This window comes from Macaca fascicularis, chromosome 3 (assembly GCF_037993035.2).
Source record: "Macaca fascicularis isolate 582-1 chromosome 3, T2T-MFA8v1.1".
NCBI lineage: Eukaryota > Metazoa > Chordata > Mammalia > Primates > Cercopithecidae > Macaca > Macaca fascicularis.
This window is the reverse complement of record NC_088377.1, coordinates 86,727,710-86,751,017: the sequence shown is the minus strand read 5'-3', so window position 1 is coordinate 86,751,017 and position 23,308 is coordinate 86,727,710. Positions and strand designations below refer to the sequence as shown.

The 23,308-nt window shown below is 43.3% G+C and overlaps 1 protein-coding gene across 20 annotated transcripts in view; it reads left to right on the top strand.

Annotated features, from left to right (window-relative positions):
• The window catches only part of HECW1 (HECT, C2 and WW domain containing E3 ubiquitin protein ligase 1), a 464,113-nt gene that overhangs the window by 415,637 nt on the left and 25,168 nt on the right, over window positions 1-23,308 (top strand). The window lies entirely within an intron of this gene.

Sequence of the window (23,308 nt, the reverse complement as noted above, 5' to 3'; positions counted from 1 at the left end):
TGAATCTCAGTAGCCTCCCTATCAATTCTCAAACAAGATGTGGAGCAAAAATTAGATGAGAAGTCACCATAGAATGAGTGGGATTGGTTGGGACTCTGCCTGTCCTATGTCTGAACCCAGCTTTCTTTAGAACATGTGAGAAACTTTCAGTAGGAAAAGAATGAACTATTTAGTTAATGATGCCCGTACTGTAACTGGGTATGCAACCAAAAGAAAATTATGTTAAATTCCTCTCAACTTTGAAAACACGTGAAAAAAAGGAATGAAATTTCTTCAGGAAAATCTACGTGAATTTATGCATATGCTAGAACATAAAAATTATTGAGAACATAAAATGAACCCAAGAAACCTTGAATGGTAGAGACCTTTTTAGAGACAATCAATCTTTTTAATCAACAACTAGAATCTATAAAAGAAAAGAAAGGCCGGGCACAGTGACTCATGCCTGTAATCCCAGTACTTTAGGAGGCCGAGGCGGGTGGATCACTTGAGGTCAGGAGTTTGAGATCATCCTGGCCAACATGGTGAAACCCCATCTCTACTAAAAAATACAAAAATTAACCAGGCCTAGTGACACATACCTGTAATCCCAGCTACTCGGGAGGCTGAGGCAGGAGAATTGCTTGAACCCAGGTGGCGAAGGTTGCAGTGGGCCGGGATCGCACCACTGCACCCCAGCCTGGGCAACAGAGTGAGACTCTGTCTCAAAAAAAACAGAAAGATGTATTTGAATATATAAAAATTAAAATACTTTTATGACAAAAATACCATAAACAAGGTCAAAAGACAAGCTTTGATCTTGAAAATTAATCTTTGCAACTCAAGAAAATCAGAGGTTGAAAATCTGTAATACACATTTCAAAGAGCTCTTACAACTTGAAAAAGAGAGGAGATACAACCCTGGGAAAATTAGCAAAGAATAAGAAAAAGCTGTTCAGAGAAGAACAAATTCAAATGATTGATAAATCCATTAAAAAATTTGAACTTTTGCAATGGTGAAGGAAATGAAAACTAAGGTAACAATGAGATATCATTTTATAACGATCAAATTGCCAAAAATTAAAGAGTTATTTATCTTTGGAGGGGACATGAGTAAAAGGATGCTTTCATACATTGTTGGTAGAAACATGCATGAAGCAATTTTACAGCCTTTTGCGGGGGAATCCAACCCACAATATAAACTAAAATTTTAAAAACCCATATACCCTTTAGCCCATAAAGTTATCTCATAGAAACAAAAGCACTAATATCCAGTACTTTTATAATAACAGGTAATATTTATTGAGCCCTTATTATGGGCCAGGTATTTTTGCAAAGGCTCTACATGAATTACATAACCTGTTATAATCCTCTATGTTACAAATGGGAAACTGATACCCATAGAGGCTTAAACTTGCCCAGTATAAGAGCTAGTAAGTGGCAGAGGTGAGGAGCAATCACATGCAGTCTAACTCTAGAGTGCAGAATTTCTTTTTTGGGGGGGGGGACAGAATCTTGCTCTGTCACCAGGCTGGAGTGCAATGGCGCAATCTTGGCTCACTGCAACCTCCACCTCCCGGGTTCAAGCGATTCTTCTGCCTCGGCCTCCTGAGTAGCTGGGACTACAGGTGCCCGCTACCACACCCGGCTAGTTTTTGTGTTTTTAGTAGAGACGGAGTTTCACTATTTTGGCCAGGTTGGTCTCAAACTCCTGACCTCATGATCAGCCCGCCTCGGCCTCCCAAAGTGCTGGGATGACAGGCGTGAGCCACCGCGGCTGGCTGAGTGCAGACTTTTAAAAGCTATGCTGGACTGCCGCACAAAACACACTGGTGTGTTTATTTCAGCAGTGTTCTTAAAGACACAAACCTAGAAGCAATGCAAATGTCCATCGGCAGGGGAATGGTTACATGTATTACAGCAGATCCACACTGCACAGTCATATGGAGCATAAAAAAGACTGAATTAGAACCTTCCAGGTGATGGAGAGAGATTTCCTCAAGATATTGACAGAAGAAAAGCAGAAAAGCATGAAGAATGCAATTCAAAAATTGAAAAATAGTAACCCCAAGCCTGTGTGTATGTAGCTAGAGATACATAAATATAAATATATTAGTATGTGATTATGTGATTCAGATTTTAAAAATGGAAGGGCACATTTTAGATTATCAATATGTGTCACAGGAGATGAGCCAAGGTGACAGGAGCCAGCCAGCCACGCCAGAAGAAGCCAAAATCTATATAAAAATTACATCTGTGTGTAAAAAATAAATAAATCTCTTACAGCCAAGATGCCATTTGGTATAAATGTCTTAGCTTAATTATTAGATATGCATTCATCAATGCACAATTCTTAGCACCTAAGGACTTGATGCTGGATTCTCCAAACTGTTCTACACGTGAGCTCCTGGCATATTGTAAATGCCTCATGTACGTGGTACGACTATGCTCACCCTACCCCTGGTCTCTTCCCTTCTTTATCTCTCTTTGCCATTTCTCCCCTCTTTACTCAGCACAGACCTCTTTACTAATTCCCCACTGTCTACAAAATGGAGTCTGGACTCCTCGCATTCTCAGGACAGCCAAAGCACAAGACCACCTGCCTTGAGACACCATCTGCCTCTTCCCGGCAGCTCCTCCTCTGCCCTCCCCACGCTTCCTTAGGCTTTGCTCCGCTGCCCATATGTGCTCGATTGTTTCTTCTGTTCCTCTTCTCTCATTTACGTGGGCACAAATTTCCCACCCTGAAAATCCACTTAAAATACTGCATAATTTCTTCATGATTTCCTGAACCTTCTCAAGACAAATATGTTCATCTTCTCTTGAATTCTTTTAAAAAACAAAGATTCCAAACCCTTTTAGCGGGAACCTTGTTCTCCAATCTAGAACAGATGGAATTGGAGCCAGGCTCTGGCAAGGAGGAGGGGTGACTGGTCCACTGAGCCCCTCAGGCTCTTCCTCCTCCCCATCTCTATGCTTCTGTGCAAAATAGCTTGAGAAAGCACTGCTCTAATCTACTGTCTGCGTCTCTCCTTCCATCCGTCCCTGGCCACTTTGTGTTAGCTTTGAAACTGGATCAGGGCAGCATCTTATTGTTCAGGTTTGCCCTCTGCAGCCAGCGTGGTTTCTGGCATGGAGGCAGCACCCTTCAGGTCCTGAGGCAGGTGCCACACAGCAAAAGGCAAACCCAGGTTTCATGCCTGCTCCAACTCTCAGTAGACCCTGGGCAACTTTCTTGACTTATCTGAGTCTCAGCCTCCTAGTTCACCAAAAGGATGTAAGAGTGCCTGCTGTGGTTTGAATGACGCATCCCCCAGAATTCATATGTTGAAACTTAATCACCCATGTGATGATATTAAGAGGTGGGGCCTTTAAGAAGTGATTAAATGATGAGAGCAGAGTCCTCATGAATAGGAGTAAGGCCCTTATAAAAGGCCTTGAGAGAGTGAGTTTGCCCACTAGGTACAGTAGCACCACCACTAGGTACAACCACCCCCAGCTGTCACAACCGAAAATGTTTCCAGACATTGCCATAATTCTCCTAGAAGGCAAAACCACTCTGTTGAGAACCACTGTTTTCGTGATGGAAGACTGGAAAAAGAAAAGGTTAAGCAAAATTTTTTTGCAGGATAAAAAGTATTTCTGTAGGCCTAGAGTTTTAGGAAAACATTTTCAACCTTGGAATATGTCATTGCTGCAGTTGGAATATATGTATTTTTCCAAAATTCATTAGTTGGAACTTAACCCCCAAGGTGATGGTATTAAGAAATGAGGCCTTGGCTGGGCAAGGAAACTCATGCCTGTAATCCCAGCACTTTGGGAGGCCGAGACAGGTGGATCGCCTGAGGTCAGGAGTTTGAGACCAGCCTGACCAACACGGTGAAACCCATCTCTACTAAAAATACAAAAATTAGCCAGGCATGGTGGCACATGCCTGTAATCCCAGCTACTCAGGAAGGCTGAGGCAGGAGAATCACTTGAACCTGGGAGGCAGAGGTTGCAGTGAGCCTAATTGCATTGCACTCCAGCCTGGGCAACAAGAGCAAAACTCCATCTCAAAAACAAACAACAAAAAAAAGAAATGAGGCCTTTGGGAAAGTGATTAAGTCATGAGGGCTCCACCTTTGTGAATGGGATCAGTCCCCCTATAAAAGAGGTTGAAGAGGGTGGCCTAGTCCCTTTTGCTCTTCCCGTTCTGCCATTTGAGGATACATCTAGATGTCCATCTTAGAAGCAGAAAACAAGGCCTTACCAGACCCCGAATCTTTTGGCACCTTGATCTTGGATTTCTCAGCCTTCAGAGCTGTGAGAAATGAATTTCTATTATTTGTAAATTACTCAAGCCATGGTATTTTGTTATAGCCACAGGAATGAACTAAGACACTCATATATTAGACCTCTCTGGTTATTGGACCAGCATAACTGAACCACACACTTTAGTTTTCAAATGTTGGCAACTGAAGAACTTACTTTAAGTAATGACCTTCAAGTAATGACCAGGTGAGTCTCGGTGCAGTCAGTCCACTGAGTTCATGTCCTGATTCCCTGCTAGTCCATCTAGAAGAGAATCTCCCAGATGCTGTTATCATTTGCTTCCCAAGACAGTGGCCTCCTGGACTGAGTCAGAGGGAAAAGCTTAGACAGAAGCCACACCTCTGTCTCCAGCCATAAGCGGGCTGCTGGAAGGATTCCCACAGAGTTGCCGTGGGCTCTTTATGAAGGCTGGAGGTTAGCTATGGCCCTGGTGTGCTCTCACCTGCCCCACAACAGCCACCTCACCCTCCAAGCAGGCCTGTAGCTGCACAGGAGTTCCAGACCCCATGCCTCAGTCCTCCCACAGACCAAGAGGGAAAAATTACAAAGCAAACCACTGGTGGGGATGCCAGGGCCTACACCAAACCCACTATTAGCTGTGGAGACAGGAGACTAGCCTATGACCAAACCCTGAACTCAGCCCACAAGAATGTGCACAGAGCACAGGGAATGACAGCAAATGCTGGCCTTGGTATAAAAGCCAGGACCAGGGAAATTTGATTGTGCCAGGAGGACAGGGAGCTGCAAAGAATCAAAACTCCGCTTCCCCCATATTTATTCCAAAAAGAGCTCCATGGTGCAGATGTTATTGCTGGTGCTTCCCCTTACTCTTTGTATGGTGTGTTCACTTTCCAAAGGTAGTTCTGCTCGTTCGTTTGTTTGTTTGTTTTGAGACGGAGTTTCGCTCTTGTCTCCCAGGCTAGAGTGCAATGGCGAGATCTTGGCTCACTGCAACCTCCGCCTCCCGGGTTCAAGCAATTCTCCCACCTCAGCTTCTCGAGTAGCTGGGATTACAGGTGTGTGCCACCAGGCCTGGCTAATTTTTGTATTTTTAGTACAGAAGGGGTTTCACCATGTTGGCCAGGCTGGTCTCGAACTCCTGACTTCAGGTGATTCATCTACCTTGGCCTCCCAAAGTGCTGGGATTACAGTCATGAGTCACCATGCCTGGCCCTGCTCGTATTTTTAAATACCAGCATCAAACAGCCCTGAAAACTGCTCCTTCTAGGAGCTTGGCTGTGTAGGACCACTAGAAGGATGCAAGGCCTTTGAGGAGACAATGTCAGAAGAGAGAGAAAGTCTTGAATTATAAGAGAGAGCAAAAAGTGGATGGAACAAGAGCGCAGAGGAGGCAGGGAAAGGGGATAGATAGCCCAAGTGGAGAGATTAACTTTGAAAAAGAGTCAGCCCCGGCAGGAGAATTGCTTGAACCCGGGAGGTGGAGGTTGCAGTGAGCAGAGATCTCGCCATTGCACTCCAGCCTGAGCAACAAGAGGGAAACGCCATCTCAAAAAAAAGAAAAAAGAAAAAGAGTCAGCCCCTTTTTCCTTGAGATTGAGGGAAATAAATGGCAAGTGTAGATTGCAGATGTACTTACTAATGAGAGAGGCGACAAAAGCAAGAACCAGAGAGAGGGAGAGTCTGGTGATATGAGGGGGATTAGATAAAAAGAAGACCCCCCCCTAATTAGTGGGGTGTGAGGAGGCAAGGATGCATGTGCCTGTAGGTGGTGGTGTGAGAGGAGGCCAAGTAGAGCCCTTCATACTCTCAGCTTCTAGAAAAGCCTTTGTCCTCCATCCCTTCTTCCAGTATCCATGAGGAAAATGCAATGAGTGATGCCTAAGGCAAAAAACTTCACTTTTGACCTTCAGATTATGTTTTTCATCTTAAAAATATGATGAGGGACTTGGAATGGGTGGTTCTCAAATTTTAGTCAGCAGCTGCAGAATTTATTTTAAATGCAGATTTCCATAACCCACCCCATAGAGTCTGATCTCCAGGCACCTAGATCTTAACAAACACCCCAGGGACTCAGATACCAATGGAAGGGTCACCCCCACCTTTGAGAAATTCTGCCTTAGATGCCAGCAGCGTCAAGAGCCTTTCAAAGAGTGGGAGGAAGAAAAGCTGGCTGTTCATGCAATTTTCACACTCTGAAATGAAATCTACCCCAGGCAGACACGATAGATTTTCACTAGACTTTCTAATACATAAGGAGTTAGAAAATATGAAAGGCCCGAACCTGAAGGCAGTAACACTGAGTAAAGCATGGAAACATACATTGTGTGGGAACGTCATGAAGGTCTTATGCACTTAAATAATGAGGTTGAGAAAGGATAATTATTTTTAATTAAACAAAGTTAGGAGGATAAGGAAAGAGGAGTATCTTTGAGACGGGTTTTAAAAAATGTAATAGAACTTAGCAATTATGAAATACTTTTCATCTTCAAAGAACCTATTAACATTAAATTACTCTTTCTTTTCATTCTCCTGTGAGGTAAGTAAGCAAATATTAACATTATTATCCCTTATTTGTAGATGGGAAGAGAGGAGTGGAGAGGCTTTGACATGCCCATGCAGAGCTAAAATTGAAAGAATTTTTTTTTCACAAGTTCCTACTGGAGACTGTGGAGATCCGGGTTTGGGGCTATTGTTTCACCTCTAGCTCTCCTGTGTGCTTGTAATAGTTGGAAAAGAAGTTACTGGAAAATTATGTAAGCAAGCATTAGTGGGAGGTGGAAGAAGCTCATGTGTCCTGTACAGGGGCATGAAATGCTATTTACAAGTCTCCAAATTTCCCTGGTATATCAGGATTTAAACTGAGGAGGTTTTCACAAGAATCAGAATTGATTAACTTGAGCAGACTCTTTACATTATCTTATTTCAGCATCCTATTATAAAATAGAGCTTAAAAATTAGGCTTTATTTGTTGATTCAAAACTCTTTTTTATGAATGTATTATGGCTTGATTACACAAATGAACATCAATGCCGCCTACGTTAGAAATTTGCTTCAAGGACAAAGGAAAGTAAAGCACTCTAGTAATAATATCAAGCCCAAGAATCAGTCGGAATATGTGGTCAGCATCATGGCTGAGAAATTTTTAGGCTTGACTCTGAGTATGAAAATTAACAAAATGGGAACTATTATTTAAATTACTGCAAATGTACTTTCCATGAAATCAGTTCATTTCCTGGATGTTTAAATGCCAGATATAATTAACAGAATCAATATATTGCATTCAAAAGTCTTTTTGTCTGTTGGGAGAGGTTTAAAAAGCAAATTATATGTAAGTATAAAGACGTCTTTCTGTTCAGCCCAGTTTCATGAGAGGAGGGATGCATTCAGCGGGGTGGAGTGTAAAGAGTTTGACAGCAACAGTAACTGGAATGACAGGAGGGGTGGGGCCAATGTAAACCACCTAGCATGGGTTATTCTCAATTAAGAGTAACACAGCTGAAAAAAGTACTGAAAATGACATTGGCAGAGGTGGACCAGGGACAGAAGTACAATCCTAATCAAATTGAGAACAGAACCAAGATAGCCCAGTGATCTCAGGATCTGAGAAGCGGGATGGTTGGTGGAGATATATGCAACTAATGATCAGGAATATCATTGTGAACGATAAATGGGAATCACTGTAGACCTCTAGGAAAGTGTGTGATGTAATCCAGGAGATGGATCCTTCAGCCTAGGCTGAGAACAGATCGGCCTTGGGACCTTTAGTGGTGGAAAGGGGAGGCTCCCTACTTTCAGATGATGAATAGCAAACAGAGGCTACACTGGCTGTCCCTACTATCCAGACTTCTATGAACTTTCTCTTTATAGTCTAATTTTAAAGAATATCAATTAATTCTATTATCTAAAGAAAAATATCATTAGTAGGTAAATCTTCAAAACAATAAAGCATCATAGAACATAGTCATAAACCTCAATATTATGCTGATTTAGTATATTGTTTGGCTTATGCATTCCGTATTTTCCCTCTATCTATGCAATTAATTCAGAACCAATTACTTAAATAGCTTCAGGTATTTCTGGTATCCTGATTGTATCAATACATAGATCTTTTGTGGCATGGCAACTTGATGTTGTCAGAGCCATTATTATTTTGCCAATCGTGTGAAAATTACAGAATGCTACATCAGTTTAGACTTAGGTCATATTTAAATAATTCTAACATCTTCCTGAAGCATAATGTCACTAGATTGTACACTCCATGGGAGCATGAGGGCCTTGTCTATTAGGTTCACTAAGTATGCCAGCAGTTAGCACAGTGCCTTGCAGATGATAGATAACTTATGATTTGTGGAAAGATCGAATGAGTGAATGAATGAATGGAAATTCTAAACATTGTTTGGTTTAGCCCAACTTGATTTTTTTTTAACTCGATGCAGATATATGGAAATATTGTGCATTGACTAATGCATCACAGGTAAGAGAGAGATAATAACATTTAAAGGGTCAATAAGGTACTCTGGGTTCTGCCTGGAACACAATGGCATTGCCATTCCTGTATTTTCTGGTCTGTGCAGCTCAAATAATTAAGACTTCTAAACCTCACCTTCCTGGATTATCCAGTTAGATAAAGATATAGCAGGGCCAGGTGCAGTGGCTCACACCTGTAATCCCAACGCTTTGGGAGGCCAAGGCAAGAAGATGGCTTGTGTCCACAAGTTCGAGACCAGCCTAGGCAATACAGCAAGACCTGTCTCTACAAAAAATAAATTAGCCAGGCGTGGTGGTGTGCACCTGTGGTCCCAGCTACTCGGGAGACTAAGGCGAGGGGATCACTTGAGCCCAGGAAGTCAAAGCTGCAGTGAGCCGAGATCGCATCATTGCATTCAGCCTAGGCAATAGAGTGAGACCCTGTCTCCAAAAAAAAAAAAAAAAAAAAAAAAAAAGATAAATGTAGCAGGTTTCGGAGCACTTTAGTTATCCAGGCAAGCAGCTTTTTATGATCAAATTTTCTCTATAATACTGGGCTTGGAACTAGACACTGTATCTCATTCTAAAACTAGATAAATTCTCTTCTTGAATGAAATTAAATATATTACTTTAGTGGAACAACTTAAAAATTATGAGATCCTATGCTGAGTGAAAACTGTTCTGGACAAGCAAGGAGGAGGGCTCTGCTCTGAGTGGGCGCTCCCTCACTTTCCTAAGGCTGCTGTAGCAAATTACCACAAACTGGCCATTCTCAGTTCTGGAAGCCAGAAGGCCAAAGTCAAGGTGTCAGCAAGGCCACACTCCCTCCGAAGGCTCCAGGGGAGACCCTTTTTTGTCTCTTTCAGCTTCTGGGGTTTCAAGGGCTCCTTGACTTGTGGCTGCATCACTCCAGTCTCTGCCTCTGTCTTGCGTGGCCTTCTCATCGGTTCCTGTGTCCTCCCCTCTCTATCTCTCATAAGAACGCTTGTCCATGGATTAGGACCCACCTGGATAATCCAAGATCATCTTATCTTGAGATCTTTTACTTAATTATATCTTCAAAGACTCTTTTTCCAAATAACATCACAGTCACAGGTACCAGGGTTTAGGACATGGGCATATCTTGTGAGGCCCAATATTCCACCCATTCAGATACCTCCCATCATGGAAACCTCCAAGTTTAATAATGCAGTATTATATTTCACTCTGAACCTTTGGAGTGTCTGTTTCTGAAGAATACACAAGATTTTGATAGAAAATTCACCCATCTTTCCAATAGCTCCCAAAGGCCTCTGAGAAGAAATCAGTAGTATTCTCCCAAGGTAAACAGACAAACCGGTGAAAAAAATTTCAACTGTTTACCTGAGCTCATAAAGCAAATTCACAAAAAAGTCAACCTGGGGAACTAATGACTGAGGCTCAGACAACGGTAAATAGCTAGAAACTTAAATAACTAAAAACTGAGCTATTAGCTAATGTTAATAGCTAAACTGAGAGCTGAGCTATTTTGGTCCCTTGATTAACTACTTTGATTAATTTTGTCCAATGAATTGTTCAGTCGTTTGACCATGAAAGGCTGCTTGCCTAGATAATTAAATGCACATCGTTTTTGCGACTTGTAGACATAACCTCAGTCATGAGCATCCATGATACTGCAAAACAAAATATTTGAACTCTCCCAGTAAAGAATACTTGGAGGCTAAGGAGGAATCATGCCTTAGAGGTCAATGAAAGCATCTTTGAGGGCCAGATAACATACCTGCACACATCTAGACACAGGAGGAAATCAAAGGTGGGGTAATGTTCTCTATATTTATGGGAAGGTTTATTTTCCTAGATCTTTGTTCCTCAACTCCTTTCCACATTAACCTAACTTCATCCTTATAATCTGTGAAAATGCGATTGATACAGTCAGTATTAACACAAGCTAACCAGAATGCTGGGTCAAAAAATATCCACACTGTCAAATGATCAATTTTACCACAACTAGTTTTTCGTTGAATTGAAGAGCAATACTAAGTATGTTATTTGCCATCTCTCTATAGTCAGAGGGTATGTTAAGAGTCTGCATAAGGTACTTTTAGAAGTGCTTTCTCTAAAAGGGAGGTACACCACACACTTGGCCTACCATGTTGAGGGGAAGCAGCTCTGGTCTCAGTCCTCTGCCCCCCTGCAGGGCAGATATTAAAGGAGGGGACTTGGCGGCACCAGGGCTAGACATTCATTTCACTTACTAATTAGCAATCTGAAGATAATATCCTGTCATTATCTTGTGTTGGCAGAGTCTCTTTCATGGCAGATGAAGAAAACTTCAAGTTTTCTCAGCTAATTTGTAAAATCGTTTCCACACAGAGGGAAGCTATGAAAACCAAATATAAATAATGCCTTGCATCTGCAATATTTAAACAATTTTTATGGGACATTGAGGAGGGGATTCTTTATACATTCCCCAAAACGGTATCTGAATAAATGTGGGTGTAGAGAATAGACCAAACCTACCTAACCCCTGTGGCAGTGACCTACATTCCACTTCAGCCACCTGCTCCCACAGTGGCCCTCCCAACCTCATTATCACCCAGAACTGTGCCATGTCAGAAACTGAAAACTCTAAAATCCCACTGTCAATCATTCTGCAGCCGGCATTCCCACCTCCTCCCCCTACCACCACTCCTTGCCAAGCTTGTTCTCACCTTGGATTCTCTGTCTCCTCATAGTCTGGCATGGCCTCCTTCATCCCAGGCCTCCTGAGCGCCTTTGTTCCCTGCACACCCAATTCCCTCCCTGCTCCATGCTTGCACCCCATCTGATGGACAAAATGCCACTGTGGATTAGTATTGTAACTCACTCTTCCCCATTCCATGCCAGGGTAGTTTTCTACAGCTCTAGCCCTGGAGAAAATGAAGTAATTCCAAGAAAGGGTACAATTCTAAATCATACTCTCTGACCTCAGAAAGTGCCAGAGCAAAGTTCACCAGTCCTGTTACGGGGGCATCTTCCATTTTACTGTCCCAAAAGCCTCCACTAACCAAAATCACCTCCACTGTGAGGTGACTTCAGACCCTACTGAAATGGAAACACTGAGGTGACCCCTTCAATTTCTCACCCCAAATACAAATGCTACCCAACCTTAACAGCCTCCCTGGAGTCCTTTCCTCCACTCAAGGTGGACCCACCCACGCAGGCTGGAGGCCCACCAGTCCCCATCTCCAGGCCTCTCCAGCAGTCATCCCTTTCTCATGGATCTTTACACGTCATGCTCTCCCCCTGCTCTGCTCCTCTCTGGTACTCACTTCCTCACCTACTGAAGTCTGATTCAGTAATCGTCACCAGCACCGCCCTTTCCATGAGCAGCAGAGACCATCTCATCAACAGAGCCAGTGAACTCTTACCACTTTTTACTTTTTTATTTTTATTTATTGATTGATTGATTTGAGACAGAGTTTCGCTCTGTCACCCATGCTGGAGTGCAGTGGTGCAAACTCAGCTCACTGCAACCTCTGCCTCCCAAATTCAAGCAATTCTCCTGCCTCAGCCTCTCGAGTAGCTGGGATTACAGGCCTGTGCCACCACGCCTGGCTAAGTTTTTTTTTTTTTTTTTTTTTTTTTTTTTAGTAGAGATGGGGTTTTACCACATTGGCCAGGCTGGTTTCGAACTCCTGACCTCAGGTGATCCACCCACCTCAGCCTTCCAAAGCGATGGGATTACAGGCATGAGCCACCACACCCTGCCCACACTTTACTTTAATGGACACTTTACTGCAGTAGATACACACTGCTGTTTGAAACTCTACCCCCTTAGATTCTGACATGCCATTGTCACCTAGTTTTTATTATATCTTTATTATAAGTAAATAAACATAGTTTTGTCACATCAGTAAGGTACATTCATTATGAAAAAATTTAATATACACAAGAAAATATCTCCATACAGAAATAAATGTCATTATTCTTCTGACCTAAGTTTTTCCATATTCTTTTATGGATGGATGGATGGATGGATGGACAGATATAATTTTATATAAAATATAGCAATATAATCAAAGTTTACTACTTTATAAACTTCTCTCCATACTAACATATGAATTCTAAATTTATATTTTCAGCTCTGACCTTTCTGTTAAGCTTCAAACTTTATTATCAAAATACCTACTAGACATCTCCATTTTGATCCTCCTCCAAGTTAACAATTACTCTCTCCCACCAAGCCACTTCTTCCTGTCATCCTCCTCTTCTGCTGTGTCTCACTGTCCTGCTGATTTACCTCCAAAATGTTCAGGATGATCCCCTTGACACATTGTAATAACCTCCAAATCTGTCCCCTCCTAAAATCTATATCCTTCATATGGGTGCAAAGTGATTTCTCTAAAAATGCCAAAACAAGCACATCACTCCCCTGTTTAAACCAGTCAATGGGTTCCCATCATCTACAATTTAAAGGGTGAACTTGTTGGCATGGAAAATAAGACCTTCCAGGACCTCCTGCTATCTCTCTCCACAACCTTATCTCACATCTTGTCCTTCCTCATTTTGTATGCTCTAGTAATCATGAATTGCATGCTGTTCTAAACACATCCCATTATCTTTCCTTATTCTTTTTCGATGTGATTTTATTTTCTTGGAAAGCCTTTCCCTGTCTTCTTAAAGCAGACTAATTTCTATTCATTCTTCCAGGCTAATTCTTAGGGTTACCTCACTTGTCACCTCCTTCAGGAGGCCTGCCCGGATTTAACGCCCCCAGAGCCAAGCTGTGCTTCCTCCCCTGAGTTTTCACAGCACCCCGTGCACTCCTCTTCTCCACCACTTGCTCTGTGGTGATGAGATGCTGCATTGCTGTGTCTATCTCCCTTCCTAGCTTGTAAACTCAAAATGAATGGGTACCTTAGGATCTTTCTATGTACCTGGCACATAGTAGGCACTTGATAAGTTTGTTGAAATTGGAAATGTATGAACACACTGCAATTTCCCTCACACTGAAAAAACAAAAACCCAAACCTCCATTGATGTCACACCCTCCTCCACTGACCACCCCACTGCTCCCCTTTAGAGGCGCATTCCTAGAAAGAGTTATCTGTGCTGGCTTTCTCCACTGCCTCTCCTCCCATTCTCTCCAGCCAGCTTCCTCCCCTGCACCCCTCATGAAGGTTGTCAAAGCCATCTGGTGACTCTCAGACCGCCTACTTCCTGATCTCAGAGGCACTTGACACAGTTGGCCTCTGCCTCCTTCCTGCACCATGTGCTCCATATCCCTGTTCCTCCAGCCTCACCGCCTGTTCCTTCTCATGTACTTTATGGTTGCCTCTCATCTTCCAGATCCCCAAATGCTGCATCAATTAACATTCAGCCCTGGGTCCGCCTCTCCATCTGCACAAACTTCCTCCGTGATCTTGTCCAGATGCCTGGCTTCAAATGCCATCTGCATCCTGACGGCCCCACAGTGACATCTGTAGCGCGGCCCTGTGCCCAGAGGCACTGACTCCTCAGTAAAACTGCCTGCTTCACAGCTCCACTCAGATATAAATAGGCAGCACAGACGTAATATGTCTGAAAGAGAACTCGCCATTTCCTCCTCCAAACCCTCTGTTCTGGTGTTTCCCATCTCAGTAAATGGCACCCAGTTGCTCTGGCCCAAGGCCGTGGACTATTCCTGTTGCCTTTCTTTTTCTCATCTCTCCCCTTAAATGCATCAGTAAATCCCCTGGGCTTTATCGTGAAAATACATCCAGACTCTCACCTCATCACCTCCACTACCACTCCCAGTATAAGCCACCATCACCTCCCATCTGGATGCAGAAGCCTCCAGACAGATCTCAGCCTTCATTCTTGCCAGAACTCACCTCTCTCCATGCAGCATCCAGAGTGATCATTTTAACACATCAGTTCATTCCAAAGACCCTACATGAAACTTCCAGTGGATTCCCATCATACTTAGAATGAAATCTAAAGTCCTTTCCATAGCCCGCCAAGTCCGGCATGATCTATCCCCTGGGTGCCTCTCCAAACTCATGTTCTGCCATTTCCCCCTTCTCACTCTGGGGTCCACCCCCACTGGCCTCTTTGCATTGCTCAAACAAACCACACATCTTCCCACCTTAGATCCCTAAGCTGTCCCCCAGTTTGTGATGCTCATTCTCCAGGAGCTCACTCTTTTTCTTTACTCAGATCCTGCATCATCCCCTCAGCAATGTTGACGCTCTCTGAAGCATTCAGAAGGAATTATTCTCCCCGCTCATCACTTCCCCAAAAGAAACCTGGAGCCCAAATTCTTGGTGGGAGTTTAAGATGATATTTGGTGGGGTAGGAAGTACACTTACAGATTCAGAGAATGATGAAAAGCTGCTCAGATGTGCAGAGTGGAGCACAAAGCCATAGGGGTAAGACGTGCATTGCCCCGGAGGGCCCAGGCAGCCTTCCTCAAGTTTTCAAGAAAGGCAAGTTAGAAAAGAGTATGTCATCACATGTTTAGAAATATTTGCCCACACCCTATGCTCTATTCCAGTGGTTCTCAAGAGAGGTTGATTTTGCACCATCACTCTCCACCACCAGTGGACACTGGCAATGTCAGGAGGTAGTTTGGGTTGTCACAGCTTGGGAGGCTGGTACTACTGGCATCTAGTAGGTAGAGGTCAGAAATGCTGTTAAACATCCTATAATACTCCAGAAAGCAAACATCAGTAGTGCCAAGGCTGAGGAACCAACTCTCTTCTTTTGAGAACTGCAAAAGACTCCTTAAAGGAACTTAACCCATGCAGGTCCTGGTCCATTACCAGGGAAGCAGTGTCTGGGAAAGATCCAGGGAGTATCAGAGATAGAAAACATGACTGCTACAGACAGAATCTTCTAGAACTCAGCTGACTCAAACCAGCTGGTTGTCAATCTGCAGGTGGTAGGCAATGCATAGGTGAATGCAGTCCCCAGAGTCATGGCTTGGGAAACAGGACATTACAATGGTGTCCTGGGGGCATCCAGGCATGGATGCAGTTATAGCAACCCTCTGGCCTCATTCACTGACCCAACAAAATGTGTGAACCCCTAAAATTTGCCAGTACAGTGTTCGTTTCAACAGACATTTGTGCTCCAGAAGATGCCATAGTGGTTAGAAGAGGCCTTTATAGACTAACGACTGTGTGCAGAGTTTTTAGCAGACCTCAGTGTCCTGCCAGGTGTTCCTGCATCTGCCTCAGCCCCCATCTCCTCACCAAAGGCACAAGAGCCAAGCACATTACCACCAAATGCCCAGCCTCTTTACAGTGCCCAGTGCACCATGTGATCACCTCTCCAGGCAGGAAGGCCCAGCTTTGGGTCTCCCAAGTCTGAAGCTTATCAGGGAGTATTTTTCATGCTGGGCTGTGATGCATCAAAAGATGCAGAAGCCAAGAATTAAGCAGAGGGAGATGAGTAGCCTGATCTGTTGGGGCAACAGGTCAAGAAGAGGAGACTAAGAAGGTCACCAAAACCAGGAGGCCCCTTGAATCAATCCTTAGCAGCCCAAGTTTAATGCCAGGAAATAAAACTGCCAGAAATGCCCTACAGAGCCTTTTCAGACTTGGCATATTGCCTGGGTGCTGCACTGAGGGTTTCACTCAATTTTTATATCACTTGCATATAAAAGGATTAACTAGAAGCCTTTTAAAGTCTTTTCTTTCACTATCCAAAATGTCCTTCCAGAGTATTATTAGGTCTTTTATTTTCTTGGCTTGGCGAGCTATCCCGCTTCCCCTTCCATAAATCATGGCCTGTAAATAAGAGATTCCTCTTGCAGACTTCCCAACTGCATTTTTTTGCCATTACAAAAACTGCTTTCATTTAAATAATCTGTTGAAAAATACACTGAACTCATTACATACTAATTCCTGCTGAAACATGTTCCCCCACAATGGTTCACTGGAGAGACTGAAGAGGGAGAGAAGACAGGGAGAGGGAGACCTGCTATTTCAGTCCTTTGATGCAAAATATTTGCCACATCTTTCCATATATTGACTCAACCCCTAAACTCTTCTCTGCAGTTTGCTCTTTCTGTCCATCTTCCTGGGTGGAGACCTACTGCAGATATTGGAAATTTGAGCAATTAACCTAGTCAAACAGGGTTCAAATGGTATATGACATTTCAGACATTTTCTGTGGGTTTGTATAGTTGCGCTCCACTGGGATAAAACCAAATGATAATTTTCAATTTAATTCCATTCAACAAATCTTGATTGAGACCTTACCTGTGCCAGGCACCATGACACATAAATGCTGTTTGTAAGCAGAGCAGAAGTTTGCAGCAGGAAGTTTCAGGCTAGCCACTGTCAGCCCAATCCACATTTTCACTCTTCAATTCAGAATGGGTTTTTAGGTCTAGGGTTCTGAGTGTAAGAAACTAGACATGCCAGTCTATGGATAGGAATTCATTAGACTCTCAGGTGGACTGACCTCCACTAGTCCTTGTACAGAGGACTTTTAGCATCTTAGCAGCTGTCCTATACAGTAGGTGCCATTATGATTCCCATAATGGGTGAGTTAACTGATATTAAACAGGTGTCCCAAGGTCACACAGGTCAGAAGATCCAAACCAAGGCAGCCTAACATCAGACCTTGTGATATCATCCTCCACAGCACATTGCCTTGTTTGGATTATTGGCAAATGGCCCGAAGAGGAGTCAAGTCAACAAACAGTAATGCACTCAAGGGGAGGGTTGAGTCGTTTTGAGGCCTTTAAGCCACTTGGGGAGATGTGCTGGAAATGTGTGAAACTCCATTACCTTTTGAACTCTCACTAAAATGTGCAAAACCCAGACGGAAATATGAGAAATCCTTGCCAATAATATTAGCTCCCTTCAGATCTCCTGCTGTAAGAGCCCTCCACGTATTTTTGAAAGGTCAGAGTGGCTGTTTCTTCAGCGTAGGTCAAGTTCATCTCCCAGGCATATGGGGAGGTGCTGATGTGCACGCACCAAGAGTGACGTCTGCTCATTCCCAAAGTTACTCCACAGTCCCACGGCACACTGGGTCCAGGCTTCCCCTCAGGATCTATGAGCAGACAGATAAAGATGAAAAACATATATATTTCCATCAGAGGGGAAAGGGCTGAACCAAGCATAGAGCATTCCTGAAAAGAAATGTTTTGCAGTGTGTTAAAGGATAATGAAAACCACTATTTGCATGTATCGAGGGTGTCCGTACTGTACCATGGTGGGAACATGATGGCACGGAGGATCTATGTTTGTGTGACCCTGCTCTCACCAACTGGTAATCAGGGGAAGAGTCATCTCAGTCACAAATATCACCTTGGGTGACAGAGTTGACTCACTTTTTAAAAAAATTTTATATATCACTTGTATTTTACTTCACATTAAAAAATACCCAATTCTGTTATTTTTCTTTGGCAGGAGGGAAGGGGTTGATGATACCAAAAACAAAAACTTGCAACATACTAAAACCAAGGATGTGAAAATAATTTATATCAGAGTCCAGGAATGTTCCCACAAACCACGGGGATGTGGTTTGGATTGAGGAATGTAACCATGAACTGTCTGTGCTCTTCATCTGAAGGAAAATAGAGCATGCCTTCCACACAAAGGAGACTTGGCCTTCATTGATCCTCAATAGAAAGGATTTTGTTGTTGTTGTTGTTAAATGTGGGTTCTTGGTATTTTGCTATATTGCTAATCTTTCTGTGGTCTCAGGTCTAAATGGGTGGAAACACATCTCTAATTGATAAATAAGTATAAAAATATGCTTTATGTGTTTCTTAAAAGTCAGGAATATGTTTTATGGTGATGGCATGTCAGAATCTCCTGGGAGGTTTCAAATTACAGCAAAAACATTGCCAGAGAGAGAGACTCATGCCCCTTCACTGCCCAGGGGAGGCTCCCTTCCTGACCCACCCCGGTGTGGCTAGAATGGGGAAAAGGCTGGGACCCACCACCCGCTGCTGGGAGGCATGGGCTGACCCGCCTTGCCTCCTCTCCTCAGCCCCGTGTGCATGTGCACCTGCTGGGTACCTGGGGGCTGAGGTCTCTCTTGTGAAGAGGAGTTGAAGGGCACCCATGGTTGGAACTTAGACACACGTGGGAAACAGCAGAAAGCAGATTTTGAGCAGGGAACCTGGGGGCCCTTAAGATACAATAGCCCCCACGAGAAGCAGAAGAATGGCCTAGGGAGCCGGGGTGCCCAACACGGCCTGAGGGGTAGAGGTGAACCCGTGGTAGCTGTTCCCTCCACCCACCAGGCCCTGGTTGCCCTAGGGATTAAAGGACGTGAGCAAGCTTCAAAAGCAGTCCATGTAAGCTCTTAGGGCCCAGGCAACTCCTCTGCAAGGCCCCTCTAAGAAAGCAGGACAACACGGAGGAGCCACTCCCTCCTGGCAAAGTAAAACTGAGCACGGGCCAGGAAAAAGCACAGACGCGGAGCCGCAGCCTGGTCGGGCAGCGGCGGCACCAGCACAGGCAGCGCGTCGTGACTTGTTGAGTTGCAGAGGCTGAGGCGGCAGAAGCTGCGTTCAAGCATGGCCTCCAGAATGTCAGCACAGAAAAAGCGGGGAGCAGTGCTACACCCCAGGAGCTAGGCTGGCCTGCAGTATCAGTCGAGACTCCTGAGATCCACGGAGAGAAAGCAGTGAGCAAAGCCCTGCAAGCTCACACACACAGGCTCTCGAACGGGGCCCTGGGGCCGGGTATTTAAGTAACAGATACACCCACAGGCAGGCGGAGTGGCTCCGCTACTTCTATAGGGTCTTATTTTAGTTTATCCTCTGGACTCTATTTACGCCAAGTAACTTAGCTCGAAACCTCAGCACTTTATTTTGCTTAAATTATTGGGATAGTTTCTTCATACCTAGACACACTATCTTAGGTCCAGAGACTAAGGAAAAGTATTTTCTTTCTGTCTCATACTTCCTCCCCTTTTGTAACCTGTGTTAACAGCAAATGTAATCAACTTCCCCACAAGCAATTGTTTAGTTTAGGGGAAATAAATATAGAAGATAAATAAAGGAGGTGCACCATTACTAGAAGGTGTTTTCTCATTTATGGAATTGCACACACAGCAATTCATCAGCTATTGTTGTTGGGTTTTTTTTTTTCCATCTGCTATTGTTTTAGATTTGAATTGTACAGTTGCTGTATTTTGCTTTATACAAACATGTCCCAGATCATAGTTCGTGGCTCTGGAATATATTTTACAGTACATATGGGACTGGCTTAGAGCCATCCCGTCTGTGGTTATGTAAAGCCAAACCACGTTATCATAGCTTTGTTGCACAGTTACTTAAAAATAAACTAGGACTTGTTTGTTGCCCATGTCAGTCCTTGAAACCAGTGTAATTCTGACTTTGGAAATTCCACCTTATGGTCTACCCAATTCAAAGCAAATACACAATTCTCTGTTGGCAGTCTGCGCTGCAGTCCCCTGTGCTAGGAAACCCCATTGCCACACTCCCTGGTTGAGAGACATACAACAGTGATCCCACCCCCTGGCAGAGAGTGATCCTTGCTGCAAAGTGGTCCTTGCTGCAAAGTACTCGAGACTCAGATTTCCTCCCTGGTTGCTCATGATTGATCCCAGTGGGCATCCAACCTGAGTTAGAACAGTCAGAATCATGCTGAAAATTTAGAACTAGGTCAGAGGGAGTCAAGTTGGTGTCTCCTGTGCTTGAACTCTGGGATGTAAACCATAGGAGGTGTTGGCAGTGAGAGAGGAGAAATGAGCTTAGAGAAGCCAAAGGGAGAAACTGGATGAGGGAGAGCGATATCACTCATGTCCCTGGCGTTCCTGAGGCCCAACTGCATTCCTGATCCTGGATTCCTTGAGACACCGCCATGGCCTTAGAGGGCGTAAGCTGGTTGAAGGTTACCTGAACCAAAATATGTCTAATTAGCACAAGAGATGTTGGTAGCCAACATAAAATACTAATAACAAAAATAGGTAACACTTAAATAGTGAAGTTTTCCAGAAGAGGAAACTGAGAAGAGGGAGGTTAAACGCTTGCACAAGATCACACAGTAGGCAGCCTGGCCCCAGAACCCAGAGGAGCAACCTCTCCATTGCTCACATCTCAAAATAGACACAAAGGAAAAGGCCTGGTTTGGTGTCAGGCAGATGTGGGTCAGTTTCCTTGCTGAACCACTTGCCTGGGGCTAATTACTGGCCCTCAGTTTCTTAATCTGCAAAATGGAGATGACCAAAACAATAAAATAGAATTGTTGCAAGGGTCAATGAGATATTGTAAATAACGTGCCTTGGCCCAGTAGGCATTTGATAAAAGTTACTTCTAATCTGTTTTCAATTTTTCATTTATAATTAACTGCAGTGACTAGAACTGATAGAATATTATGAAGAGTGGTAGTAACAAGCATCCTTCGGTATTTTTACTGTTAAATATATTGCTGAGATAGATGTGCTTTATTTTGTTAAGGAAGCATTCTTCTATTGCTGGTTTACTACAAAGGTTTTTTTTTCCTCCAGAAATTGGTGATGGATATTTTCAAGTAACTGTCCAGTTTGTAACCCAAAAAAAGTCATATAATTTTTGTCTTTTGACCTCATACTTGATTTTAGTAATAAAATTCTTAATATTGAATATCCTTAGTTGTCTAATTAAACATCCTTAATCATTCTACATTGTTCTGGAAATGAACTAGTAGGTTCAATTCTCTTGTGTGTGTTTAGGATTTATGTACAAGTGAAATTTCTCTAGTTTTCTTTCTTGTTTTATCTTTTCCAGGTTCCACTTTGTGGTTATGGTAGCTCATAATGATGAATTAAGAAGTTTTCCACCCTTTTCTGATTTCTGGAACTGTTGAAATAGCAGAAAGGTTTTCTGTCCTTGAGTCTTTGAAAGAACATGTCTTTAAAAATATATATGTCCAGTCCCAGTATCAATGTTGGAGATAGTCCTTTCTCCTCAAAATTTTCTACTTGGCACTATGGTTATCGGTCTAAGTTTTCTACATCTTCCTGAATAAATTTGAATAATTTTTATTTTGCTAGAAAATTTTTAATTCATTGAGATATTCAATTTTTTAGCACTAAGCTGAAAATAGTAATCTCATTTAATGTTATCATTTATTCCATATCTGCATATATTTGCTCCCTGCTATGATTCCCAGCTCTCTTTACTGGACCCTCAGGGGCCACCTCTAAGTGGGGAAGCCACGGGCCCATCACTTCTGTGCTGACCTTTAGTCTTTTCCTGGTTTGGATCATCTCGGTCGTCTCTACCTAGATGGCCACAACCCTACTATCATGTTAGAAGCATGGGTTACAATGCCCTAGAGTCTATTTGGAGTAGGTGAGCCAATCTTCTATTGGGGTAGAAGATAACTGTTTTTATACACAGGATGTGGTTACTGTCTTGGGGACCAGTCAGTTATTGGGGTGGTCAGGAAAGGGCACCCAGGAATGAAGCACTGGTGGGGTACCCAAGCCCAACGACCCATTGTCCCAGAAGCCCCCTATCCATAGTGCCCCATAGCACTTTCACTGAGGTTTTGTTTGCCTCTGGTCTCTTCAGAGTCAATAACACTAGCATGTTATTTCATGGAAAAAGAATCAACTACTTCAAACATACCAATTTGAAGTGTTATTATAAATATATGTATTCTATGGAATCAGATATTCTGTTCATTTTACCATCTTTATAGCAGCTATAGAGTAGGAAACCCCGTGAGTCTAAAAAGACCCACATAAAAGGCATTGGAGATAGATTAGTTGGAAATTCTGACAGGGAGGATCGGAGAAAATTCACAACTAAATCCCTGATTAGGTGAGAACCTACTTAGAGTGGACACCAGGGAGACTCCAGTTATGAAAGCAGGTGTCAGAGATAGGCAAGGCCCACATGGTGGGGAAAGCATAGGGTGCTAGACCAGGCAGGCAAGAAGCTGGTTTAGGAGCAGGCAACAATGGAATCAAGCCCAGGTAGCCTCAGCATTTTGCTAAGCAGGTTACTTGCAAAATGCTCGGGAAGTCAATGCTCCGACAAGGATTTAAATCAGTAAAGGCACTTACATCTGGAGGTGGCCAGATCTGTATGGCCAGTTCTTCCTAGCAGTGACCTCATTCTGTCTTTTATGTGGCTGGCAATTTTGAAGAGTGATGCTCATTCAGCTTATCTCTTACCATGTTGGGATTCTATGTAACTCTTCCCCACTGTCTGCAAGCACAACTGCCATATGGGCTCCATACTCAAGCATGGACCTTAGGTAATGTAGAGAAAATGTTTGAATGGGTAAGGACGCACATCCAGAAAGCCCTCTGTGTCACTGGATCCAGGTCCTCCTCCAGTTCAGTGTGGGCGTTTTATCTAAGATTCCTGAATTCCCCTTCCCAGTGCTTTCCTCTTCTTGGGTCCTCATTCTCCCAGGTCTGAAAAAGGTTCTGAAAAAATGACTTGAGTCTGCTACATGGTGGGGAGAGGAGGCTTCCTTTAGTACCTAGCAAGCACACAGGCATTGTTCATGGTAAAGCATAAGAAGGAGGAGAACAGGCACCTCCTTGCGTCATCAATGAGAAGATTCCTTAAGCAACTTGAGATGAATACTCAAAAGAAACACATCAGATAAAAGTGCAAACTAAAATATTTAATAATGTAAATTTCCACTTATCC